This window comes from Dipodomys merriami, unplaced genomic scaffold, assembly GCF_024711535.1.
Source record: "Dipodomys merriami isolate MVZ:Mamm:240054 unplaced genomic scaffold, mDipMer1.0.p SCAF_61, whole genome shotgun sequence".
Lineage (NCBI taxonomy): Eukaryota > Metazoa > Chordata > Mammalia > Rodentia > Heteromyidae > Dipodomys > Dipodomys merriami.
In genome coordinates, this window is record NW_027206191.1 from 3,410,406 (window position 1) to 3,436,713 (window position 26,308).

Here is a 26,308-nt window from a genome sequence, read left to right on the forward strand (position 1 = left end):
TGTTAGTGTGAGGATAAGGGTTAGGGTGAGGGTCATGTTGAGGAGGGTTAGGGTTAGCGTTAGGGTTAGGGTGAGCATTAGGGTTAGGGTTAGGTTTAGGGTGAGGTTTAGGGTTAGGGCTAGGGTGAGGGTTAGGGTTAGTGTGTGTTTGTGGTGAGGGTGAGTGTTAGGGTGAGGGTCAGGTTGAGAATTAGGTTTATGGTTAGGGATAGGGTTATGGTGAGAGTGAGTGTGAGGGTGAGGGTTAGGGTTCGGGTGCCGGTGAGGGTGAGGGTGAGGTTTAGGGTGAGCGTCATGGTTAGGTTTAGGGTTACGGTGAGGTTGAGGGTTAAGATTAGGTATCGGGCTCAGATGAGTGTGAGGGTTAGGGTGAGGGTGAGGGTGAGGGTTTGGGTTAGGTAAGGGTTAGGATAGGGTTATGGTGAGGATTAGTGTGAGGCTGAGGTTTAGGTTGAGTGTTAGGGTAAGGGTGAGGGTTAGGGTTAGGCTTAGGTTGACGGTTATGGTTAGGGTGATGTTTCCGGTGAGGTTGAGGGTTAGGTTGAGGGTGAGGGTGAGGGTGAGGTTGAGGATTAGGTTTAGCGGTAGGTTTAGGATGAGGGTTAGGGTTAGACTGTGTTTATGGTGAGGGTGAGTGTTAAGGTGAGGCTGAATTTGAGGGTTAGGTTTAGGGTTAGGGTGAGAGTGAGGGTGAGGGTGAGGGTTAGATTTAGTGTGAGGGTGAGGGTGATGGTTAGGGTGAGGGTCAGGGTTAGTGTTAAGTTTAGGGTGAGGTTGAGTTTTAATGTCAGGGTGAGGGTGAGGGTTTTGGTTAGGTAAGGGTTAGGGATAGGGTTCTGGGTGAGGATTAAAGTGATGGTGAGGTTTAGGTTGAGGGTTTGGGTTACGGGCAGGGTTACGGTGAGGGTTAGGGTTAGGGTTAATGTGAGGATAAGGGTTAGGGTGAATGTTAGGTTGAGGGTAAGGGTTAGGGTTAGCGTAAGCGTTATAGGGTGAGCTTTATGGTGAGGATTAGTTTTAGGGTTCGGGTTAGGTTTAGGGTTAAGGTGCGGGTTAGGGTTAGGGTGAGGTTTAGGGTTAGGATTAGTTTTAGGGTGAGTTTTAGGGTTCGGTTTAGGGATACGGTTAGGGTTAGGCTTAGGATTACGGTTAGGGTTAGGGTTATTGTTAGGGTTAGGGTTAGGGTTAGGGTGAGGGTGAGGGTTAGCGTTAAGGTTAGGGTTAGGTTTAGGGTGAAGGTGGGGGTGAGGGTAGGTTTAGTATTAGTGTTAGGGTTAGGGTTAGGCTGAGGTGGAGGGTGAGGTTGAGGTTGAGGTTTAGGGTTAGTGTTAGGGTTACGGTGAGGGTGAGGGTGAGGTTGAGTTTTAGGGTGAGGGTGAGGATTTCGGTTAGGTAAGGGTTAGGAATATTGTTAGGGTGAGTATTAGGTTGAGGGTGATGGTGAGGGTTAGGTTGAGTGTTAGGGTTAGGGTTTTGGTGAAGGTTAGGGTGAGGTTTAGGTTTATGATGAGGGTGAGGCTGAATGTTAGATTTAAGATTAGGCTTACGTGTAGGGTTAGGCATAGGGTGAGGTTGAGGGTGAGGGTCAGAGTTAGGTTTCGGGTGAGGGTTAGTGTTAGGGTTAGGATTAGGGTGAGGGTGAGGGTGAGCTTTAGGTTGAGGGTGATGGTGAGGGTGAGGGTGACGGTTAGAGTTAGATTTAGGGTGAGGTTTAGGGTTATGGTTAGGGTTAGGGTGAGTGTCAGTGTGAGGATTAGGTGGAGGGTGATGGTGAGATTGAGGGTGAGGGTGAGGGTTAGTGTTTGGGTGAAGGTTAGGGATAGGGTTAGGGTTAAGGTTAGGGTGAGGGTTAGGTTAGGGTTAGGGTTAGGTTGAGGGTTAGGCTGAGGGTTTGGGTTAGGGTTAGGGTGAGGGTAAGGGTTAAGCTCAGGGTGAGGGTTGGGTTAGGTTTAGGATTAGGGTTAGGGTTAGAGTGAGGGTTAGGGATAGGGTTAGGGTTAGGGTGAGGTTTTTGTTTAATGGTAGGTGTAGAGTTAGGTTGAAGGTGAGGGTGAGGGTTAGGATTTAGTTTAGGCTTAGGGTTAGAGTTAGGCTGAGGGTGAGGGTGAGGGTTAGGCTTAGGTTGAGTGTTAGGGTTAGGGATTTGGTGAGGGTTAGGGTTAGGTTGAGTTTTAGGGTGAGGGTGAGGTTTAGGGTGAGGGTTAGGGTGAGGGTAATGTTGAGCGTTAGGCTGTGGGTGAGGGTTAGGTTTAGGGTGAGGTTTAGGGTGACGGTGAGCTTTAGTGTGACTGTGAGGGTTAGGGTTAGTTTTAGGGTGATTGTTAGGGTTAGGGTTATGGTAAGGTTTATTGTGTGGGTTAGGATTAGGGTTAGTGTGAGGTTTAGGGTTAGTGTGAATGTGAGGGTTAGGGTTAAGGTTAGGTTGAGGGTAAGGGTTTGGGTGAGTGTTAGGGTGATTGTGAGGGTTAGGGTGAGGGTGAGGGTTAGATATATGGTTAGGCCTAGGGTGAGGTTTATGTTTAGGGTGAGGGTGAGGGTGAGGGTTAGATTTAGGATTAGGCTTAGGTATAGGGTTAGGCTTAAGGTGAGGGTGAGGGTGAGGGTGAGAGTTAGGTTTCGGTTGAGGGTTAGGGTTAGGGTTAGGATTAGAGTGAGGGTGAGGGTGAGGATTAGGTTGAGAGTGATAGTGAGGGTGAGGGTGAGGGTGAGGGTTATACTTAGGGTGAGGGTTAGGGTTAAGGTTAGGGTGAATGTGAGGGTGAGTGTTAGGGTGAGCGTGATGCTGGGGTTGAGGGTTAGGGTGAGAGTTAGTGTTTGGGTGTGGGTTATGGTTAGGTTTAGGGTTAAGGTTAGGGTGAGGGTTAGGTTTAGGATTAAAGTTAGGATGAGTGTTAGGCTGAGGGTTTGGGTTAGGGTTAGGGTGATGGTGAGGGTTAGGTTGAGAGTGATCGTGAGGGTGAGGGTGAGGGTGAGGGTTAGATTTAGGATGAGGGTTAGGTTTAGGGTTAGGGTGAATGTGAGGTTGAGGGTTAGGGTGAGGGTGATGTTGGGGTTGAGGGTTAGGGTGAGAGTTAGTGTTCAGGTGAGGGTTAGGGTTAGGGTTAGGGTTAAGGTTAGGTTGAGGGTTAGGTTTAGGATTAGGGTTAGGATGAGTGTTAGACTGAGGGTTTGAGTTAGGGTTAGGGTGATGGTGAGGGTTATGGTCAGGGTGAGGGTGAGGGTTTCGGTTAGGTAATGTTTAGCGTTAGGTTTATGGTGAGAATTAGGGTGAGGGTGAGGGTTAGTTTGAGGTTTAGGGTAAGGGTGAGGGTTCGGGTTAGGGTTAGGGTGAGGGTTAGGGTTAGGGTGATATTTAGGGTGAGGTTGAGGGTTAGGTTGAGGGTGAGGGTTCGGGTTAGTTTGAGGGTTAGGGTTAGGGTGTGTTTATGGTGAGGGTGAGTTTTATGGTGAGGGTGAGGTTGAGGGTTAAGTTTAGGGTTAGCTTTATGGTTAGGGTTAGGGAGAGAGTGAGGGTGAGGCTGAGGGTTAGGTTTCGAGTGAGTGAGGGTGAGGGTTTCGGTTATGTAAGGGTTAGGGTTAGGGTTATGGTGAGGATTAGGGTAAGAGTATGGGTTAGCTTGAGGGTTAGGGTTAGGGGGAGGGGTAGTGTGAGGGGTAGAGTTAGGGTTAGGGTGAAGGGTTAGGTTTAGTGTGAGGGTTAGGGTTAAGGTTAGGTTTAGGGTTAGTGTGAGGATAAATGTTAGGGTGAGTGTTAGGTTGAGGGTGATGGTTAGGGTTAGCGTTGGGTTTATGGTTAGCAGTAGGTTTAGGGTGAGGTTTAGTGTTAGGGTGAGGGGTAGGTTGAGGGTGAGGGTTAGGGTTAGGTTTAGGTTGAGGGTTAGGTTGAGGGTTAGGGTTAAGGTGACGGTTAGGGTGAAGGTTAGGGTTAGGGTTAGGGTTAGGGTGAGGGTTAGTGTGAGCGTTAGGGTTAGGGTTAGTTTTAGGATGAGGGTGAGGGTGTTAATTTTAGGGTGAGGGTTACGGTTAAGGTGAGGGCTAGGGTGAGCGTGAGGATTAGGGTGAGGATGAGGGTGAGTGTTTCACTTAGGTAAGGTTTAGGGTTAGGGTTATGGTGAGGATTAGTATGAGGGTGAGGGTTACGTTGAGGGTTAGGTTAAGGGTGATGGTGAAGGTTAGGTTTAGGGTGAGGGTTAGTGTTAGGATGATGTTTAGGGTGCGGTTGAGGGTTAAGGTGAGGTTGAGGGTTCGTGTGAGGGTGAGGATTAGGTTTAGGGTTGGGGTTAAGGTTAGTGTGAGGGGTAGGTTTAGGGTTAGGGTGAGGGTTAGGGTAAGAGTGAGGGTTAGGGTTAGAATTAGGATTAGGGGTAGTGTGAGGATAAGGGTTTGTGCGGGTTAGGTTCAGGGTGAAGGTTAGGGTTAGCGTTAATTTTGGGGTTAGCGTTAGGATTATGGTATGGGTTAGGCTGAGTGTTAGGTTTAGGGTGAGGTTTAGGTTGAGGGTGAGCGTTAGGGTTAGGTTTAGGTTGATGGTTAGGGTTACGGTTAGGTTTAGGGTGAGGGTTAGGGTGAGGGTTAGAGTAAGGGTTAGTGTTAGGGTGAGGGTTAGGGTTAGGATTAGGGTTATGGTGAGTTTTAGGGTTGGCATTAAGGTAAGGGTAAGGGTTAGGGTTAGGATTAAGATTAGATTTAGGGTTAGGGTTATTGTTAGGGTTAGGTTTAGGGTTAGGGTGAGGGTGAGGTTGAGGGTTGGCGTTAGGGCTAGGGTTAGGTTTAGCGTGATGGTGGGGGTAAGGGGTATCTTTAGGATTTGGGTTATGGTTAGGCTGAGGGGGAGGCAGAGGGTGAGGGTGAGGTTTAGGGTCAGGGTGAGGTTTAGAGTTACGGTGAGGGCTAGGGTGAGGGTGAGGGTTAGGTTGAGAGTTAGGGTTAGGTTGAGGGTTAGTGTTAGGGTTAGAGTGAGAGTTAGGGTTAGGTTTGATGTTTAGGATGAGGCTGAGTGTTAGGGTTCGGGTGAAGGTTCGGGTGAGGGTGAGTGTGAGTGTGAGGGTGAGGTTCAGGTGTGGCTTAGGGTTAGGGTGAGGTTTAGGGTGAGGTTTAGGTTTAGGGTTAGGGTTAGGTTGAAGGTGAGGGTGAGGGTTAGGGTTAGGGTTAGGTTGAGGGTTAGAGTTAGGTTGAGGGCTAGGGTGAGGGTGAGTGTTAGGGTGAGGCATAGGTTTAGAGTTAGGGTTAGGGTGATAGTTAGGGTGAGGGGTAGAGTTAGGGTTAGGGGGAGGTTTAGGGTTAGTGTGAGGGTTTCGGTTAGAGTTAGGGTTAATGTGAGGTTAAAGTTTAGGGTGAGGGTTAGGGTGAGGTTGAGGGTTAGGGTTAGGGTTAGGGTTAGGTTGAGAGTTAGGGTTAGGGTACTGTTTAGCGTGAGGGTGAGGATTAGGGTGAGGGTTAGGGTAAGGGTGATGTTTAGGGTGAGGTGAGGGTTAGGGTGAGGATGAGGGTGAGGGTTAGGATTAGGGTTAGGTTTAGGGTGCGGATGAGGGTTATCTTGAGGGTTAGGTTTAGGATTAGGTTTAGAGTAAGGTGAGTGTTAGGGTGAGGGTAAGGATTCTGGTGAGGGTGAATTTTATGGTGTGGGTGAGGGTGAGGTTTAGAGTTAGGGTTAGGGTTAGGACGAGAGTTAGGCTGACGTTTAGGTTAAGGGTTAGGGTGAGGTTAAGTATTAGGGTGAGGTTTAGGGTGAGGTTGAGGTTTGGGGTTAGCGTTTTGGGTTAGGGTGAGGGTAAGTGTGAGGGTTAGGTTTAGGTTTAGTGTTAGGTGGAGGGTGAGGTTTAGAGTTAGGGTGATGGTAAGGGTTAGGGTGAGATTGAGTGTTAGGGTTAGCATTAGGGTTAGGGTGAGAGTTTCTGTTAGGGTGAGGGTTAGGGTTAGGGTATGGGATAGGGTGAGGATTAGGGTTAGTGTGAGGGATAGGGTTAGGTTTGGTGTGAGAATAAGTGTTAGGTGGATGGTTAGAGTGAGGGTGAGGGTTAGGGTTAGCATTTGGCTTAGAGTTAGCGTTAGGGGGCGATTTAGCTTTAGGGTGAGTGTTAGGGATAGGATTAGAGTGAGGGTTAGGTCTAGGGTTAGGGTGAGGGAGAGGGTGAGGGTTAATGATAGGGTTAGGATGAGGGTTAAGGATAGGGTGAGGATTAAGGTTAGTGTGAGGGCTAGAGTGAGGGTGAGGGTTAGGGTGAGGGAGGATGTGAGGGTTTCAGTTAGGTAAGGGTTAGGGTTAAGGTTATGGTGAGGATTATGGTGAGGGTGAGGGTTAGTGTTAGGGTTAGTGTGAGGGTTAATTTTAGGGTGAGAGTTAATGCTAAGGTGAGTGCTAGGATGAGGGTGAGTGTTAGGGTTAGGGTGAGGGTTAGTGTTAGGTGATGTTTAGTGTGAGGTTGAGGGTTAAGCTGAGGGTGAGGGTTCGGGTGACGGTGAGGATTAGGTTTAGGTTTAGGGTTAGGATTAAGGTGAGGATTAGGATAAGATTTAATGTTAGGGTTAGGGTTAGTGTGAGGGGTAGGGTTAGGGTTGGGGTGAGGGTTAGGGTTAGTGTGAGGGTTAGGGTTAGGTTTAGGGTTAGGGTGAGATTTAGGGTTAGGGTGATGTTTAGGGTGAGGTGAGGGTTAGGGTTAAGTTGTGGGTTAGGGTTAGGTTTAGGTTTAGGGTGAGGGTGAGGGTTAGTGTTAGGCTTATGGTGGGGGTTAAGGTTAGGGTGAGGTCTAGGGTGAGGGTGAGGGTTAGTGTGAGGGGTAGCGTTAGGAATAGGGTGAGGGTGAGGGTTAGGGTTAGTGTGAGGATGTGTTAGGGTGAGGGTTAGGTTGAGGGTGAGGGTTACGGTTAGGGTTAGTGTGAGGGTTAGGTTTAGTTTTAGGGTTATGGTTATGGTTACGGTTATAGTTAGGGTTAGGGTTTGGGTGAGGGTGAGTTTGAGGGTTGGCGTTAGGGTTAGGGATAGGTTTAGGGTGAGGGTGGGTGTGAGGGTTAGCTTTAGGTTTAGGGTTAGGTTTAGGCTGAGGGGGAGAGGGAGGGGGAGGGTTGGGTGAGGGAGAGGGTGAGGGAGAGGGTTAGGTTTAGGGTGAGGTTTAGGATTAGGGTTAGAGTTAGGGTTAGGATGAGGGTGAGGGTTGGGTTAGGATTAGTGTGAGGGTTAGGGTTAGAGTGAGTGTTAGGGTGATGGTGAGGGTTAGGGTGAGTGTTAGTGTTAGGCTTAGGTTTCGGGTGAGGGTTAGGGTTAGGATTAAAATGAGCTTGAGGCTTAGGGTGAGGGGTAGGTTTAGTGTTAGGGTGAGGGTTAGAGTTAGTGTTAGGGTTAGGGATGGGGTTAGGGTTAGGATTAGTGTGAGGATAATGGTTAGGTTGAGGGTTAGGTTAAGCGTTAGGGTTAGGGTGAGGGTTAGGGTGAGTGTTAGGTTTCGGGTTAGTGTTAGGGTGAGGGTAAGGTTTAAGGTTAGTGTTAGGGTAAAGTTTAGTGTTAGGGTGAGGTTTAGGGTAAGGTTTAGGGATAGGGTGAGTGTGAGGATGAGGGTTAGGGTCAGGACTAGGGTGATGGTTAGGGTTAAGGTGAGGGGTATGGTAAGGGTTAGGGTTAGGGTGAGAGTTAGGATTTGGTTTAGGGTGAGTGTTAGGGTTAGGTTTAGGGTTAGGGTTAGGGTGAGGGTTAGGGTTAGGGTTAGGGTGAGGGTGAGGGTAAAGTTGAGGGTGAGGGTTAATTTTAGGGTGAGGGTGTGGGTGAGCGTTAGGGTGAGGGTTAGTATTAGCGTTAGGGTGAGGGTGTGGGTAAGAATGAGAGTTAGGGTTAGGGTGAGGGTTAGGGTTATATTTAGGTTGAGTATTAGGTTTAGTGTGATGTTTATGGTGAGGGTGAGTGTTAGTGTGAGGGTGAGGATGATGGTTTGGTTTAGGGTTAGGGTTACAGTTAGGTTTAGGGTGAGAGTGAGGGTGAGGGTGAGGGTTAGGGTTAGTGTTAGTGTGAGGATTAGGGTTAGCGTTAGGGTTATGGTGAGGGTAAGGCGTAGGGTGAGGTTGAGGTTTAGGGTTAGCGTTAGGGCAAGGGTGAGGGTTGGTTTGAGGGTAAGACTTAGGGTTAGGGTGAGGCTTATTTTTAGGATTAGGGTGGGGGTTAAGGTTAGGGTGAGGTCTAGGGTGAGGGTGAGGTTTAGGGTTAGGGTTAGTGTGAGGGGTAGGGTTAGGGTTAGGGTGAGGTTTAGGGTTAGTATTAGGGTTAGGGTTAGGTTTCGGGTTAGGATTAGTGTGAGGATAAGTGTTAGGGTGAGGGTTAGGTTGAGTTTGAAATTTAGGATTAATGTTAGGGTTGGAGTTAGCGTTAGTGTTAGGGTGAGAGTTAGGATGAGTGTTATGGTTAGGGTGAGGTTTAGGTTGAGGGTGATCCTTAGGGTTAGGTTTAGGTTGATGGTTAGGGTTAGGGTTAGGTTTAGGGTGAGGGTTACGGTGAGGGTTAGAGTGGGGGTTAATGTTAGGGTGAGGGTTAGGGTTAGGATTTGGGTTAAGGTGAGTCTTAGGGTTAGGGTTATGTTTAGGGTAAGGATTAGGTTTAGGATTAAGGTTAGATTTAGGGTTAGGTTATTGTTAGGGTTAGAGCTAGGGTTAGGGTGAGGGTGAGGGTGAGGGTTTGCGTTTGGGTTAGGGTTAGGTTTAGGGTGATGGTGGGGGTGAGGGTTAGGTTTAGGATTAGGGTTATGGTTAGGCTGAGAGGAAGGTAGAGGGTGAGGTTGAGATTTAGGGTTAGGGTTAGGTTTGGAGTTACTGTGAGGGTGAGGATTAGGTTGAGGGTTAGGGTTAGGGTGAGGTTTAGGGTAAGGGTTAGAGAGAGGTTTAGGGTTAGGTTGATGTTTAGGGTGAGGCTGAGTGTTAGGGTTCGGGTGTGGGTTCAGGTGGGGGTGAATGTGAGGCTTAGGGTGAGGTTTAGGGTGTGGCTTAGGTTTCGGGTTAGGGTGAGGGTTACTGTGAGGTTTAGGGTTAGGGTTAGGGTTAGGTTGAAGGTGAGGGTGAGGGTTAGGGTTAGGGTTAGGTTGAGGGTTAGGGTTAGGTTGAGGTCTAGGTTGAAGTGTAGAGTTAGGGTTAGGGTGGTGGTTAGGGTTTGTGTGAGGGTTTGGGTTAGAGTTCGGTTTAGGGTGAGGGTTAGGGTGAGGTTTAGTTTCGGGTTAGGGTGAGAGTTAGGTTTAGGGTACTGTTTAGCATGAGGGTGAGGGTTAGGGTGAGGGTTATTGTTATGGTGATGTTTAGGGTGAGGTGAGGGTTATGGTTAAGCTGTGGGTTAGGGTTAAGTTTAGGTTTAGGGTGAGGGTGAGTGTTAGTGTTAGGGGTAGGATGGGCGTTAAGGTTAGGGTGAGGTCTAGCGTGAGGGTGAGGGTTAGTGTGAGGGGTAGCGTTAGGATTAGGATGAGGGTTAGGGTGAGGCTGTGGGTGAGGGTTAGGTTTACGATTAGGGTTAGGTTTAAGGTGAGGGGGAGGGGGAGATTTTGGGTTAGGGTGAGGTTGTGGGTTAGGGTTAGGTTTAGGGTTACACTGAGGGCTAGGTTGAGGGTGAGGGTTAGGGTGAGTGTGAGGTTGAGGGTGAGGGTGAGGGTGAGGGTTAGGTTCAGAGTGAGGGTTAGCATTAGGGTTAGGGTGAGGTTTAGGGTGAGGGTGAGGTTTGGGTGAGGGTTAGTGTGAGGGTTACTCTTAGGGTGAGGGTTAGAGTGACGGTGAGGGTTAGGGTGAGTGTCAGGGTTAGGGTTTGGTTTAGGGTGAGCATTAGAGTTAGGGTAGTTGGGAGGGTTAGTGTGAGGGTTAGGAGTAGTGTTAGGGTAAGGTTTAGATTTAGTGTGAGGGTTAGGGTTAGGGTTAGGTTGAGGGTAAGGGTTTGGGTGAGTGTTAGGGTGATGGTGAGGGTTAGGGTGAGGGTGAGTGTTAGAGTTATGGTTAGGCTTATGGTGAGGTTTAGGTTTAGGATGAGGGTGAGGCTGAATGTTAGATTTAAGATTAGGCTTACGTGTAGGGTTAGGCTTAGGGTGAGGTTGAGGGTGAGGGTCAGAGTTAGGTTTCGGGTGAGGGTTAGTGTTAGGGTTAGGATTAGGGTGAGGGTGAGCTTTAGGTTGAGGGTGAAGGTGAGGGTGAGGGTGACAGTTAGGGTTAGATTTAGGGTGAGGTTTAGGGTTATGGTTAGGGTTAGGGTGAGTGTAAGTGTGAGGATTAGGTGAAGGGTGATGGTGAGATTGAGGATGAGGGTGAGGGTTAGTGTTTGGGTGAGGGTTAGGGATAGGGTTAGGGTTAAGGATAGGGTGAGGGTTAGGGTTAGGGTTAGGGTTAGGATGAGGGTTAGGCTGAGGGTTTGGGTTAGGGTTAGGGTGAGGGTAAGGGTTAAGCTGAGGGTGAGGGTGAGGGTTAGGTTTAGGATTAGGGTTAGGGTTAGAGTGAGGGTTAGGGATAGTGTTAGGGTTAGGGTGAGGTTTTTGTTTAATGGTAGGTTTAGAGTTAGGTTGAGGGTGAGGGTGATGGTTAGGATTTAGATTAGGATTAGGGTTAGAGTTAGGCTGAGGGTGAGTGTGAGGGTTAGGCTTAGGTTGAGTGTTAGGGTTAGGGATTTGGTAAGGATTAGGGTTAGATTGAATTTTAGGGTGAGGGTGAGGTTTAGGGTGAGGGTTAGGGTGAGGTTGATGTTGAGCGTGAGGCTGTGGGTGAGGGTTAGGTTTAGGGTGAGGTTTAGGGTGATGGTGAGTTTTAGTGTGACTGTGAGGGTTAGGGTTAGTTTTAGGGTGAGTGTTAGGGTTAGGGTTATGGTGAGGTTTAGTTTGTGGGTTGGATTAGGGTTAGTGTGAGGTTTAGGTTTAGTGTGAGTGTGAGGGTTAGGGTTAGTGTTAGGGGGAGGGGGAGGGTAAGGGCGAGGGTGAAGGTTAATTTTAGGGTTAGGGTGTGGGTGATGGTTAGGCTGAGGGTTAGTGTTAGGGTTAGGGTGAGGGGGTGGGTAAGGATGAGGGTTAGGCTTAGGTTTAGGGTTATGGTTAGTGTGAGGGTGAGGTTGAGGGTTAGGGTTAGGATTAGGTATAGGTTTAGGGTTAGGCTGAGGGAGAGGGTGAGGGTGAGGCTGAGGGTGAGGTTTATGTTTACGGTTTGGGTTAGGGTGAGGGCTAGTGTATGGGTAAGGGTGAGGGTTTCGATTAGGTAAGTGTTAGGGTTAGGGTGAGGATAAGGGTTAGGGTGAGGTTTAGGGTGAGTGTGGGGGTTAGGGTTAGCCTTAGGGTTATGTTGAGCGTTAGGGTGAGGGTTAGGGTTAGGGTGAGGGTTAGGGTTATTTTTAGGTTGAGTATTAGGTTTAGTGTGATGTTTATGGTGAGGGTGAGTGTTAGTGTGAGGGTGAGGATGAGGGTTAGGGTTAGGTTTAGGGTTAGGTTTAGGTTTAGGTTGAGAGTGAGGGTTAGGGTTCGGATTAGTTTGAGTGTTAGGTTGACGGTGTGGGTTTCGGTGAGAGTGAGGGTTAGGGTGTGGGTGAGTGTTAGGATAGGGTGAGAATTAGGGGTAGGGTTAGGGTTAGGGTTATGGTGAGGGTTATTCTTAGGGTGAGATTTAGGGTGAGGTTGAGGTTTAGGGTTAGCGTTAGGGTAAGGGTGAGGGTTGGTGTGAGGGTTAGAGTTAGGGTTAGGGTGAGGGTTAGGGTTAGGGTGAGTGTAAGAATTAAGGTGTGGGTTAGGGTGAGGTTGAGGGTTAGGTTTATCATTAGGGTTAGGGTGAGGTGAGGGTTAGGGTATGTTTATTGTGAGGGTGAGTGTTAGGTTGAGGGTTAGGTTTAGGGTTAGGGTTAGGTGTAGGGTTAAGGTGAGAGTGAGGTTGAGAGAGAGGGTTAGGGTTAGGATGCGGGTGAGGGTGAGCGTTACTCTTAGGGTTAGGGTGAGGCTTAAGTTTAGGGGGAGGGTTAAGGTTAGGTTGAGGACTCCGGTGAGGGTGAGGGTGAGGGTGACGGTGAGTGTGAGGGTTTTGGTTAGGTACGGGTTAGGTTTAGGGTTATGGTGAGGATTAGCTTGATGGTGAGGTTTATGTTGAGGATTAGGGTGATGTTGAGGGTTAGGGTGAGGTTTAGGGTTAGGGTTATGGTTAGGGGTAGGGTGAGGGTTAGTGTGAGGGTTAGTTTTAGGTTTAGGTTTAGGGTGAGGGTAAGGGTTAGTGTTAGGGTTAGGGTGAGGTTTAAGGTTAGGGTGTGGGGTGGGCTAGGGTGATGTTGAGGGTGATGGTTAGGGTTAGCGTTAGGTTTATGGTTAGCATTAGGGTTATGGTGAGGGTTAGGGTTACGATGAGGGTTAGGTGGAAGGTGAGGGTCAGGGTTAGGTTTAGGTTCAGGGTTAGGGTTAGGGTTAGGGTTTGGGTGAGGGTTAGGGTCAGGGTTAGGTTTAGGGTTAGGGTGAGGGATAGTGTTAGGGTTAGGGTGAGGGTTAAGGTTAAGGTGAGGACTAGGGTGAGTTTGAGGATTAGGGTGAGGGTAAGGGTGAGTGTTTACGTTAGGTGAGGTTCAGGGTTTGAGTTATGGTGAGGGTTAGGTTGGGGGTTAGGTTAAGGGTGAGGGTGAGGATTAGGGTTAGGGTGAGTGTTAGGATTAAGTTCAGGGTTAGGGTTAGGTTTAGTGTGAGGGGTAGGTTTAGGGTTAGGGTGCCGGTTAGGGTTAGTGTGAGGGTTAGGGATAAGTTTAGGATTAGGGTTAGTGTGAGGATAAGGGTTAGGGTGAGGGTTAGGTTGAGGTTGAAGTTTAGGGTTAGCGTTATGGTTGGGGTTAGCTTTAGGGTTGGGGTGAGGTTTAGGGTGAATGTTAGGGTTAGGGTGAAGGTTAGCTTGAGGGTGAGCGTTATGGTTAGGTTTAGTTTGATGGTTAAGTTTAGGGTTAGGTTTAGTGTGAGGGTTAGGGTGCGGGTTAGAGTGAGGGTTAGTGTTAGTGTGAGGGTTAGGGTTAGGATTAGGGTTACGGTGAGTTTTAGGGTTATGGTCATGGTTAGGGTAAGGGTTAGGGTTAGGATTAAGGTTAGATTTAATGTTATGGTTATTGTTAAGGTTAGGTTTAGGGTTAGGGTGAGGGTGAGGGTGAGGGTGGGCATTAGGGTTAGGGTTAGGTTTAGGGTGATGGTGGGGGTGAGGGGTAGATATAGGGTTAGGGTTATGGTTAGGCTGAGGGGGAGGCAGAGGGGGAGGTTTAGGTTTAGGGTTAGTGTTAGGTTTAGAGTTACAGTGAGGGCTAGGGTGAGGGTGAGGGTTAGGTTGAGGGTTAGGGTTAGGGTGAGGGTTAGGGTTAGGGTTAGAGTGAGGGTTATTGTTAGGTTGATGTTTAGGGTGAGGCTGAGTGTTAGGGTTCGGGTGAGGGTTCGGGTGAGGGTGAGTGTGAGGGTGAGTGTGAGGTTTAGGGTGTGGCTTAGGGTTAGGTTTTCGGTGAGGGTTAGGGTGAGGTTTAGGGTTAGGGTTAGGGTTAGGTTGAAGTTGAGGTTGAGGGTAAGGGTTAGGGTTAGGTTGAGGGTTAGGATTATGTTGAGGGCTAGGGTGAGGGTGAGGGTTAGGGTGAGGGTTAGTGTTAGGGTTAGGTTGAGGGTTAGAATTTGTGTGAGGTTTTGGGTTAGAGTTAGGGTTAGTGTGAGGTTATAATTTAGGGTGAGGGTTAGGGTGAGAGTGAGGGTTAGGGTTATCGTTAGGGTTAGGGTGAGGGTTTGGGTAAGGATTAGGGTTAGGGTGATGTTTAGGGTGAGGTGAGTGTTAGGGTGAGGATGAGGGTGAGGGTTAGGGTTATGGTTAGCGTTAGGGTGCGGGTGAGGGTGATTTTGAGTGTTAGGTTTAGGATTTTGTTTATAGTTAGGTGAGTGTAAGGGTGAGGGTAAGGATTCGGGTGTGGGTGAATTTTAGGGTGTGGTTGAGGGTTAGGTTTAAGCTGAGAATTAGGGTTAGGGTTAGGGTGATGGTGAGGGTAAGTATTAGGGTGTGGTTTAGGGTGAGGTTGAGGTTTTGGGTTAACGTTTGTTTTAGGGTGAGGGTTAGTGTGAGGATTATGGTCAGGTTTAGGTTTAGGGTGATGGTGAGGTTTAGAATTAGTGTTAGGTGGAGGGTTAGATTTAGGGTTAGGGTGATGGTAAGGGTTAGGTTGAGGGTTAGGCTGTGTTTGAGTGTTAGGGTTAGCATTAGGGTTAGGGTGAGTGTGAGGGTTAGGGTGAGGGTTAGGTTCAGGGTTTGGGATAGGGCGAGGATTAGGGTTAGTGTGAGGGTTGCGGTTAAGTTTTGTGTGACGATAAGTGTTAGCGGGAGGGTTAGGGTGAGGGTGAGTGTGAGGGTTTCGGTTACGTAAGGGTTAGGGTTAAGGTTATGGCGAGGATTAAGGTGAGGGTGCTGGTTAGCTTGAGCATTAGGGTTAGGGTGAGGGTTCGGGTGAGGGTTAGGGATAGGGTTAGGGTTATGGTTATGGTGGGGGTGAGGTGTAGGTTTAGGATTAGGGTTAGGGTTAGGCTGAGGGTGAGGCGGAGGGGGAGGGGAGGTTTTGGGTTAGAGTTAGGGTTAGTTGAGGGCTAGGTTGAGGGTGAGTGTTAGGGATAACTTTAGGGTTAGGGTGAGGGTTAGCGCTAGGGTTAGGTTTAGGTTTTGAGTTAGAGTGAGAGTGAGGGTTAGGGTTCAGTTTAGGGATAGGGTTAGGGTTATGGTTAGGGTGAGGTTTAGGGTTAGGGTTAGGGTTAGGTTGAAGGTGAGAGTAAGTGTTAGGGTGAAGTTGAGTGTTAGGGTTAGAATTAGGGTTAGGGTGAGAGTGAGTGTTAGGGTGAGGGTTAGAGTTAGAGTTAGGGATAGGCTGAGGATTAGGGTTAGTGTGAGGGTTAAGGTTAGGTTAAGTGTGAGGATAAGTGTTAGGGTGAGGGTTAGGGTGAGGGTTAGCTTTAGGGTAAGGGTTAGTGTTATTGTTAGGGTGATGGTTAGGATTAAGTTTAGGGTTAGGGAGAGGGTGAGGTTTAGTTATAGGGGTCTGGTTAGGGTTAATAATAGGTTGAGGATTAAGGTTAGGGTGAGGGTGAGGGTTAGGGTGAGGGTGAGTGTGAGGGTTTCGTTTAGGTAAGGGTTAGATTTAAGGTTATGGTGAGGATTAGGGTGAGGGTGAGGGTTAGGTTGTGGATTATGGATAGGAGGAGGGTTAGAGTGAGGGTTAGGGTTAGGGTTAGGGTTAGGGTTATGATGAGGGTTAGGGTGAGGGTTAGGGTTAGGGTTAGGTTTAGGGTGAGGGTGAGGATTAGTGTTAGGGTTAGGGTGGGGGTTAAGGTTAGCGTGAGGTCTAGGGTGAGGGTGAGGGTTAGGATCAGGGTTAGTGTGAGGGGTAGTTTTAGGGTTAGGTTGAGGGTGAGGGTTAGGGTGAGGGTGAAGGTGAGGGTGAGGTTTAACATAACGTTTAGCGTGAGGGTTAGCTTTACGTTTAGAGTTAGGGTGAGGGTGAGGGTTTGGTTTCGGGTTAGGGATAGGGTTATCGTTAGGGTTAGGGTGAGGTTTAGGGTTAGGGTTAGGGATAGGTTGAAGGTGAGGCTGAGGTTTAGGGTTAGGGTTAGGTTGAAGGTGAGGCTGAGGGTTAGGGTTAGGGTTAGTTTGAGGGCTAGGTTGAGTGTGAGTGTTCAGGTGAGAATGAGGGTTAGAGTTTGGGTGAGGGTTACGTTTCGGCTCAGTGTTAAGGGGATGGTGAGTGTTAGGGTTAGGGTTAGCATTAGTTTTAGGGTGAGGGTTACGTTGAGGGTTAGGGTTAGGGTGAGTGTTAGGGTTAGGGTGATGTTTCAGTTGAGGTTGAGTTTTAGGTTGTGGGTGAGCGTTAGGGTTAGGGTGAGGATTAGAGTTATGGTTAGGGTTAGGGTTATGGTGAGTTTAAGGGATAGGGTGAGGTTTAGTGTGAAGTTGAGGGTTATGGTGAGTGTTAGAGTGAGGGTGAGGGTTAGGGTTAGGGTGCGGGTTAGGGTGACAGTTAGGGTTAGGGTGAGGGTGAGGTTGAAAGTTAGGGTTAGGGTTCAGGTTAGAGTTAGGGTGAGGGTGAGAGTAGGGTTAGAATTTGGATTAGGGTTATGGATAGAGTTAGGGTGAGAATGAGGATTAGGGTTAGGATAAGAGGGTGAGAGTGAGGTTGAAGTACAGTGTTAGGATTAGGGATAGGGTTAGGTTTAGGGTGAGTGTTAGGTTCAGGTTTAGGGATAGGGTTAGGGTTTGGGTTAGGGTGAGTGTTAGGTTTAGGGTTAGGGTGAGGTTGAGCGTTCGGATGAGTGTGAATGTTCGGGTGAGTGTGAGTGTTACAGTGTGGGTGAGGGTTAGGTTTCGGCTGAGTGTTAGGGTGATGGTGAGGTTTAGGATTAGATTTAGCATTACGGTTAGGGTGAGGGTTAGTGTTAGGGTGAGTGTTAGGGTTAAGGTGAGACTTAGGGTTAGGGTGATATTTAGGGTGATGGTGAGGGTTAGTGTGAGGGTGATGGTTAGGGTTAGGGTTAGGGTGAGTGTTAGGTTTAGTATTAGGGTTAGGGTTAGGGTTAGGGTGAGTGTAAGAATGAGGGTGAGGTTTCCGGTGAGGTTTAGTTTGGGGTTTTGGGTGAGAGTTAGGGTTAGTGCGAGGATTAGGGTTAGGTTTAGGGTTAGGGTTACGGTGAGTTTAAGGTTTAGGGTAAGGTTTAGGGTGAGGGTGAGGGTTATGGTTAGCATTAGGGTTGGGGTGAGTGTTAGGGTTAGATGCGGGTTAGGGTGAGGTTTAGGGTTAGGGTGAGTGTGAGGGTGAGGGTTAGGGTTAGGGGTAGGGTTAGAGTTAGGGTGTGGGTGAGACTGAGGGTTAGAATTTGGATTAGGGTTAGTGTTAGAATTAGGGTGAGGGTGAGGGTTAGGATTAGAGTTAGGGTGAGAGTGAGGGTGTGGCTCAGTGTTAGGTTTAGGGTTAGGGTTATGGTGAGTTTAAGGTTTAGGGTAAGGTTTAGGGTGAGGGTGAGGGTTACGGTTAGCATTAGGGTTGGGGTGAGTGTTAGGGTTAGATGCGGGTTAGGGTGAGGTTTAGGGTTAGGGTGAGTGTGAGGGTGAGGGTTAGGGTTAGGGGTAGGGTTAGAGTTAGGGTGTGGGTGAGACTGAGGGTTAGAATTTGGATTAGGGTTAGTGTTAGAATTAGGGTGAGGGTGAGGGTTAGGATTAGAGTTAGGGTGAGAGTGAGGGTGTGGCTCAGTGTTAGGATTAGGTTTAGGAATAGGGTTAGGATGAGGATATGGGTAAATATTAGGCTTAGGGTTAGGGTTAGGGTTACTGTGAGTATAACGGTTAGGGTGAGGGTTAGGGAGATTTTGGGGGTTAGGTTTTAGGGTGAGGGTTAGGTTTAGGGTTAAGGTGAGGTTTATTGTTAGGATGAGATTTAGGGTGAGAGTTAGGGTTAGAGTGAGGGTTTGGGTGAGGGTTAGGGTTAGGTTTAAGATTAGGGTGAGGGTGAGGGTTAGTGTTAGGTTTAGGATAAGGGTTAAGTTTAGGATGAAGGCTATGGTGAGCGTGTTGTTTAGGGTGAGGGTGAGTGTGAGCGTGAGTGTTTCGGTTAGGTAAGGTTTAGGGTTAGGGTTATGATGAGGATTAGGGTGAGGGTGAGGTTTAGGTTGAGGGTTAGTTTGAGGTTGAGGGGTAGGCTTAGTTTTAGGGTGACGGTTGGGGTTAGGGTGGTGTTTAGTGTGAAAATGTGGTTTATTGTGAGTTTTAGGGTTAGGTTTAGGGTTATTGTATGGTTTAGGGTTAGGGTTAGGGTGAGGGAGAATGTAGGGATAGCGTTAGGGTTAGTGTGATGGTGGGGGTGAGGGGTAGGTTTAGGATTAGGGTTAGGGTTAAGCTGAGGGCTAGGGTGAGGTTGAGGGTGAGGGTGAGGGTGAGGGTTTCTGTTAGGTAAGTGTTATGGTTATTGTCAGGGTGAGGATTAGATTGAGGGTGAGGATTAGGGTTAGGGTGAGTGTTAGGGTTATCGTTTTGGTGAGGGTTAGGGTTAGGGTGAGTTTTAGGGTGAGGTTGAGTGTTAGGGTGAGCGGTAGGTTTCGGGTGAGGTTGAGGGTTAGGTTGCGGGTGAGGGTTAGGGTTAGGGTGAGGTTTAGGGTGTCAGTGAGTGTTAGGTTGACTGTGAGGGGTTAGGGTTATATTTAGGGTGAGAATTAGGGTTAGGGTTAAGGTTAGGGTGATGTTTAGAGTGAGGGGTAGGGTTAGGGTTAGGGTGAGGGTTAGGATTAGGTTGAGGGTTAGGGTTAGGGTTAGGGTTAGGTTGTGTGTAAGGGTCAGCGTGAGGGTTAGGGTGAGGGTAAGTTTTAGGGTGAGATTTAGGGTGAGGGTAAGGGTTAGGGTTAGCGTTGGGTTTAGGGTGAGGGTTACATTGAGGGTTAGGTTTTGGGTTAGATTTAGGGTAATTGTAAGGGTTAGGATGAGGATTAGGGTTAGGTTTAGGGTAAGGGTTAGATTGAGAGTGAGGGTGAGGTTGAGGTTGAGGGTTTCGTTTAGGTAAGGGTTAGGGTTAGGGTGAGGATTAGGGTGAGGGTGAGGGTTAGGTTGAGGGTTAGGGTTAGGTTTACAGTTAGGGTGAGGGTGAGGTTGAGGTTGTATACGGTTAGGTTTAGGGTTAGATTTAGGTTGACGGTTAGGATTAGAAATAGGATTAGGTTTAGGGTTAGAGTAAAGGTCAGGTTGAGGGTGAGGGTTAGGGTTAGGGTTAGAGTTACTGTGGGGTGAGGTGAGGGTTAGTGTTAGGATTAGGGTTAGTGTTAGGGTGAGGGTGAGGGTGAGGGTGAGGGGTAGGGTGAGGTTGAGGATTAGGGTTAGGTTTAGGGTTAGGATGAGTGTTAGGGTTATGGTTAGGGTGAGGCTTAGGGTTAGGGTGAGGTTTAGGGTTAGGATGAGTGTTAGGGTGAGGGTTAGGTTTAGGGTTTGGGTTAGGGTGAGACTGAGGGTTAGTGTTAGGGTTACGGTGAGGGTTAAATTTAGGGTGAGGGCTAGGGTGTGGGTGAGGTTTAGTGTGTTGGTGAGGGTGAGGGTGAGGGTTTCTGTTAGATAAGGGTTAGGGTTAGTGTTATGGTGAGGATTAGGACGAGGTTTAGGTTTAGTTTCAGGGTTAGGGTGAGGGTGATGGTGAGTTTTAGAGTTAGAGTCAGGGTGAGTGTTGGGGTGAGGTGTAAGGTTATTGGTAGGGAGAGGGTTAGGGTTAGGGTTAGGTTTAGAGTTAGATTTAGTATGAGGATAAAGGTTAGGATGAGGGTTAGAGTGAGGGTTAGTGTTAGTGTTAGGGTTAGAGTTAGGGTGAGTGTTGGGTTTAGGGTTAGGGTAAGTATTAGGGTTAGGGTTAGGGTTAGGGTTAGGGTTAGGTTGAGGTTTAGGGTTAGAGTTAGGTTTAGGTTGAGGGTTAGGGTTAGGAATAGGGTGAAAGTGAGGGTTAGGGTGAGGGGTAGGTTTAGGTTTAGGGTAAGGGATAGGGTTAGGGTGAGGGTTAGGGTTAAGTTTAGGGGTAGGTTGAGGGGGAGGGGGAGGGGGAGGGGGAGGGTGATGTTTAAGGTGAGGGTTAAAGTGTGGGTGAGGGTTAGGGTTACGTTGAGGGTTAGGGAGACCAAGAGGGTTAGGGTTAGGGTGAGGTTTAGGGTTAGGGTTAGGGTGAGGGTTAGTGTTAGGATTAGGTTCAGGCTTTGGGTGAGGGTTAGGGTGAGGGTTAGGGTTAGACTTAGGGTGAGGGATAGTGTTAGTGTGAGGGTTATGGTTAGGGTTAGACTTAGGGTTAGTGTGTGGTTAAAGGTTAGAGTGAGGGTTAGGGTGAGTGTGAGTGTTTGGGTTACCGTTAGGGTTAGGTTAACGGTTAGGGTGAGGGTTAGGTTTAGGGTGATGGTTAGGGTGAGAGTACTGTTTAGCGTGAGGGTGAGAGTTAGGGTGAGGGAGAGGGTTAGGGTTAGGTTTAGGGTTACGGTGAGGGTTAGGTTTAGGGTGAGGGTCAGGTTGAGGGTTAGAGTTCGGGTTAATTAAGGGTTAGGGTTAGGGTTAGGGTGAGGATTAGGTTGAGCGTGAGGGTTAGGTAGAGGTTTAGGGTTAGGGTGAGGGTTAGGGTAGGGGTTAGGGTGAAGGTTAGGGTTAGGTTGATGTTTAGGGTGAGAGTGAGGGTTCGGGTGAGGGTGACGGTTAGGGTGTCCGTGAGGGTTAGATTTCGGGTGAGTGTTAGTGTGACGATGAGGGTTAGGGTGAGGGTGAGCGTTAGGGTTATGGTTGTGGGTTAGAGTGAGGGTTAGGGTTAGGGTAGGGTCAGGTTTAGGGTTAGTGTGAGTGTTAGGGCTAGGGTTATGGTTAGGGTTAGTGTTAGGATAAGGGTGAGGTTGATGGTTAGGTTGAGGGTGACCTTGAGTGTTAGGGTTAGTGTTAGGGTAAGGGTGACGTTTACTGTGAGTGTTAGCGTTAGGATGAGTGTTAGGTTCAGGGTTAGGGTGAGGGTTAGGTTTACGGTGTTATTTATGGTGAGGGTGAATGTTAGGGTGAGGGTGATGGTTAGGGTTAGGGTTAGGGTTAAGGTTAGGGTGAGGGATAGGTATAGGATTAGGGTTACGGTTAGGATTAGGTTGATTGTAAGGGTTCGGTTGATGTTTCGGGTGACCTTGAGTGTTAGGGTTTGGGTGAGGGTTAGCGTTAGAGTGCATATTAGGGTTAGGTCTAGGGTCAGGTTTTTAGTGAGTTTAAGGGTTAGGGTGAGATTTATGGTGAGGGTTAGTGTTAGGATTAGCGTGAGGGTTAGGGGAATGGTTAGGGGGAGGGTTTGGGTTAGGGTTAGGGTGTGGGTTAGGGTGAGGGTTAGGGTTAGGATGAGGGTTATAGTTAGGGTTAGGGTGAGGGTTAGGGTGAGAGTACTGCTTAGGGTGAGGGTGAGGGTCAGGTTGAGTGTGAGGTTGAGGGTGAGTGTTAGGTGAAGTTGAGGGTGACGGTGACGGTGAGGGTTAGGTTTAGGGTTAGGGTTAGGCTGAGGTTGAGGGTTAGGGTTAGGATTGGTATTAGAGTTAGGTTTAGGCTGAGGGTTAGGGTGAGGGTGAGGTTTAGCGTGACGGTGAGGGTGATGGTGAATATTAGGGTTAGGATTATGTTTAGGGTGAGTTTTACGGTTAGGGTTAGGGTTAGGGTGTGGGTGAAGGTTAGGTTTCGGCTGAGTGTTAGGGTGACGGTGAGGGTTAGGGTGAGTGTGAGGATTAGGGCTATGGTTAGGGTTAGAGTCAGGTTTAGGTTTAGGGTGAGTGTGAAGGTGAGGGTTAGGTTTAGGATTAGTCTTAGGTGTTTGGTAAGGCTTAGGGTGAGTGTTAGAGTTAAGTTTAGGGTGAGAGTTAGGGTTAGGGTTAGGGTTAGGTTGAGTGTGAGGGTGAGGGTTAGGTTGTGGGTGATGGTGAGGGTGACGGTGAAGGTGAGGGTTAGGTTTAGGGTATGGTTTAGTTTTATGTTTAGGGTAAGATTGAGTGTGAGGATGAGGGGTAGGGTAAGGGTGATGGTGAAGTTGAGGGTGAGGGTGAGGGTTAGGGTTTGGGTGAGGGTTAGGGTTAGGGTTAAGGTTAGGGTGAGGGTTAGGGTTAGGGTTAGGGTTAGGATGACGGTTAGGCTGAGGGTTAGGTTTAGGGTTTGGGTGAGGGTGAGGGTTAGGATTAGGATTAGGGTTAGGGATAGGTTTAGGGTTAGGTTCAGGGTTTGTTTAGGGTTAGGTTTAGAGTTAGGGTGAGGGTGAGGGTGAGGGTTAGGGTTTGGATTAGGGTTAGTGTTAGGGTTATGCTGAGGGTGAGGTTGAGGGTGAGTGTGAGGGTTAGGGTTAAGGCGAGGTTTAGGATTAGGGTTAGGCTTAAGGGTAAGGTGAGGTTTAGGTTTAGGATTAAGTTTAATATGAGGGTTAGGCTGAGGGTTAGTGCTAGTGTTAGTGGGAAGTTAAGGGTTAGGGTGAGGGTTAGGGTGATGGTGATGTTTAGGGTTAGGCCTTAGGGTTAGGGTGAGTGTTAGTGTTAGTGTTAGGGTTAGGGTTAGGGTGAGGGTTAGGGTGAGGGTAATGGTTAGGGTGATTTTTAGGGTGAGGGTTAGTGTTACTGTTAGGGTTAGGGTTCGGGTGAGGGTTAGGTTGAGGGTCAGGGATAGGGCGAGGTTTACGATGACAGTGAAGGAGAGGGTTAGGGTTAGGGTTAGCGTGGCTGTTAAGGTTAGGGTGAGGGCTAGTATGAGGGAGAGGGTTAGGGTGAGGGTAAGGGGTAGGGGTAGGGTTAGGGTTAGGGTTAGGGTTAGGCTGAAGTTTCGGTTTAGTGTGAGGGTGAGGGCTAGTTTTAGCATTAGGGTTAGGGTTAGGTATAGGGTTAGGGTGAGGGCGAGGGTAAGATTGAGGTTGAGGTTAGGGTTAGGTTTAGGGTTAGACTGCGGGTGGGGGTGAGGGTGAGGGTGAGGGTGAAGTTTAGGGTTAGTTTTAGATTGAGGGCTAGGGTGAGGGCGATGGTTAGGGTGACGGTTTTGGTGAGGGTGAGGATTAGGGTGAGTTTGAGGTTGAAGGTGAGTGTTAGGGTTGGGGTGAGGATTACGTTTAGGGTTAGGGTGAGGGTTACGATTAGGGTGATGTTTAGGGTGAGGGTTAGAGTTAGGGTGAAGGTGAGTGTGAGGATTAGGGTGTAGGTGAAAGTTAGGATTAGGGTGAGGGTTAGGGTGAGGGTGAGGGTTAGGGTGAAGGTGAGGGTTAGGGTTAGGGTTAGGGTGAGCTTTAGGGTTAGGGTTAGGGTGAGGGTTTAAGTGAGGAGTAGGGTAAGGGTTAGGGTGAGAGTTAGGGTTAATGTGAGTGTTAGGGTTAGGCTTAAGGTTAGTATTAGGGTAAGGGATAGGGTGAGGGTTAGGTGGAGAGTGAGGGTTAGTGTTAGCCTTAATGTTTGGGTGAGGTTTATTGTGAGGGATAAGGTGAGGGTTAGGGTTAGTATGAGGGTGAGGTTTAGAATTAGTTTTATGGTGAGGGTTAGGGTGAGGGTGAGGTTTAGGGTAGGGTTAGCGTCAGGGTGAGGGTTCCGGTGAGGGTGAGTTTTAGGGTGGGGATGATGGTTAAGGTTAGAGTGAGGGTTAGGGTGATGTTGAGGGTTAGGATGAGGGAGAGTGTTAGGGTTACGGTGAGCGTTAGGGTGAGGGTTAGGGTTAGGTTTAGTGTGAGGATTAGGGTTAGAGTAAGGGATAGGGTGAGGGCGAGGGTGAGATTGAGGTTGAGGTTAGGGTTAGGGTTAGGGTTAGACTGAGGTTGAGGGTGAGGGTGAACGTTAGGGTTAGTTTTAGGGTTAGTGTTAGCGTTAAGGTTAGGGTTAGGGTGAGGGTTTGGGTTCGAGTGATGTTTAGGGTGAGGGTGAGGGTTAGGGTGAGGATGAGGTTGAGGGTGAGTGTGAGGATGAGGGTGACGGTGAGGGTTTGGTTTAGGGTGAATGTGAGGGTTAGGGTTAGGTTTAGGTTTAGTTTTAGGGTTAGGCTGAAGTTGAGGGTGAGGTTGAGGTTTAGGGTTAGGGTGAGGTTTAGGGTGAGGCTTAGTGTTAGGGTTAGGTTTAGGCTTAGTGTGAGGGTTAGGGTGAGTGGTAGGGTTAAAGTTCGGTTGAGGGTTAGTGGTTGTTTGAGGGTTAGGGTTAGGGTTAGACTTAGGGTTAGTGTATGGTTAAAAGTTAGGGTGATGTTAGGGTGGGGGTGAGTGTTAGGGTGAGGGTTAGGTGTAGGGTGAGTGTCAGGGTGAGGGTTAGGGTTAGGGTGAGAATGAGGGTGAGGGTTTCAGTTATGTAATGTATAGGGTTAGGGTTCGGGAGAGGATTAGGGTGAGGATGAAGGTTAGGTGGGCGGTTAGGATTAGGGTGAGGTTTAGAGTTAGGTATAGAGTGAGGGTTAGGGTTAGGGTGAGGTTTAGGGTAGGGTTAGCGTGAGGGTGAGGGTTTTGGTGAATGTGAGTTTTAGGGTGTGGTGATGGTTAGGGTTAGGGTGAGCTTAAGGTGACGGTGTGGATTAGGGTGAGGGTGAGGCTTATGTTTAGGGTGAGGGTGAGGGTTAGGTTTACGGTGAGCATTAGTGTGAGCATTAGGGTTAGGGTTAGTGTTAGGATTAGGGTTAGGGTTAGGGTTATGGTGCAGGTAAGGTTTAGGGTGAGGTTTAAGTTAGGGTGAGGGTTAGGGTTAGCGTTAGGTTTAGGGTGAGGTTTAGGGTTAGGGTTAGGTTTAGGGTGAGGGTTAAGGTTAGTTTGAGGCATTGGTGAGGGTGATTGTTAGCGTGAGGGTGAGGGAGAGGTTGAGGGTTTTGGTTAGGTAAGGTTTAGGTTTAGGGTGAGGGCTAGTTTGAGGGTGAGGGCTAGGGTGAGAGTGAGGGTGAGGGTGAGGGTTTCGGTTAGGTAAGGGTTAGATTTATTGTTAGGGTGAGGTTTAAGTTGAGGGTGAGTGCTAGTGTGTGGGTTAGTGTTATGGTTAGGGTGAGGGTGAGGTTTACGGTGAGGGGTAGGTTTAGGGTTAGGGTGAGGGTTAGGGTTCATGTGAGGGTTAGGGTTAGGCTTATGGTTAATTTTAGTGTGAAGATAAGTGTTAGGATGAGGATTAGGGTGAGGGTGAGGGTTAGGGTTAGGTTTAGGGTAAGGTTTATGGTTAGGGTGAGGGTTAGGGTTAGGGTTAGGATTAGGGTTAGAGTGAAGTGAGGTTTAGGTTTAGCATTAGGTGTAGGGTGACGGTTAGGTTGAGGGTTAGGGTTAGGTTTAGGGTTAGTGTGAAGGTTAGTGTTAGGGTTAGGTTTAGGGTAAGGTTTAGACTTAAGGTGAGGGTTAGGGTTAGGGTTGGGGTGAAGTGAGGGTCAGGGTTAGAGTTAGGGTTAAGTCAAGGGTTAGGGTGAGGGTGAGGGTTAGGTTTAGGATTAGCGTTAGGGTGAGGGTGAGGGTTAGGGTTAGGATTAGGGTTTGGGTAAGGTTTACGGTGAGGGTTAGGGTTAGGGTGATTGTTAGGGTTAGGGTTAGTGTGAGTGTTATTGTTAGGATTAGGGTTATGGGTAGGGTTAGTGTTATTGTTAGGGTTAGGGTTAGTGTGAGGGTGAGATTTAGCGTTAGGGTTAGGGTTAGGGTGAGTGTGAGGGTGAGTGTTAGGGTTAGGGTTAGAGTGAATGTTATTGTTAGGATTAGGGTTATGGTTAGGGTTAGTGTTATTGTTTGGGTTAGGGTTAGGGTTAGAGTTAGGTTTAGTATGAGGATAAAGGTTAGGGTGAGGGTTAGGGTTAGTGTTAGGGATAAGGTTAGGGTTAGGTTGAGGGTTTGGGTTAGAGTGATGTTTAGGGTGAGGGTGAGGGTTAGGGTGAGGATGAGGTTGAGGGTGAGTGTGAGGGTGAGGGTGACGGTGAGGGTTAGGTTTAGGGTGAATGTGAGGGTTAGGGTTAGGATTAGGGTTAGGTTTTAGGGTTAGGCTGAAGTTGAGGATGAGGGTGAGGTTTAGGGTTAGGGTGAGGTTTAGGGTGAGGCTTAGTGTTAGGGTTAGGTTTAGGCTTAGTTTGAGGGTTAGGGTGAGTGGTAGGGTTAAAGTTCGATTGAGGGTTAGTGGTTGTTTGAGGGTTAGGGTTAGGGTTAGACTTAGGGTTAGTGTATGGTTAAAGGTTAGGGTGAGGGTTAGGGTGAGGGTGAGTGGTAGGGTTATCGTTAGGGTTAGGGTGAGGGTTAGGATGAGGGTTAGGTGTAGGGTGAGGGTTAGGGTGAGGGTAATGTTTAGCGTGGGGGTGAGGGTTAGGTTGAGGGAGAGGGTTAGGGTTAGATTTAGGGTTAGGGTTACGGTGAGGTTTAATGTTAGGGTTAGGTTTAGGTTGAGGGTGAGGTTGAGGGTTAGAGTTAGGGTTAGTTAAGGGTTAGGGTTAAGTTTAGGGTGAGGATTAGGTTGATGGTGAGTGTTAGGGTGAGGTTTAGGGTAGGGGTTAGGGTGAAGGTTAGGGTTAGGGTGATGTTTAGGGTGAGAGTGAGGGTTCGGGTGAGGATGAGGTTTAGGGTGTTGGTGAGGGTTAGGTTTCGGCTGAGTGTTAGGGTGATGATGAGCGTTAGGGTGAGGGTGAGCGTTAGGGTTATGGTTAGTGTTAGGGTGAGTGTTACGGTTAAGGTTAGTGTTAGGGTGAGGGTTATGGTAAGGGGTAGGGTTAGGGTTAGGGTCAGGTTAGGGTTAGTGTGAGGGTTAGGGTTAGGGTTAGGGTTAGGGATAGGATAAGGGTGAGGGTGAGGTTTAGGGTGAGGTTGAGGGTTAGGGTTTGGATTAGGGTTAGTGTTAGGGTTAGACTTAGGATAAGGCTGAGGGTGAGTGTGAGTGTTAGGGTTAGGGTG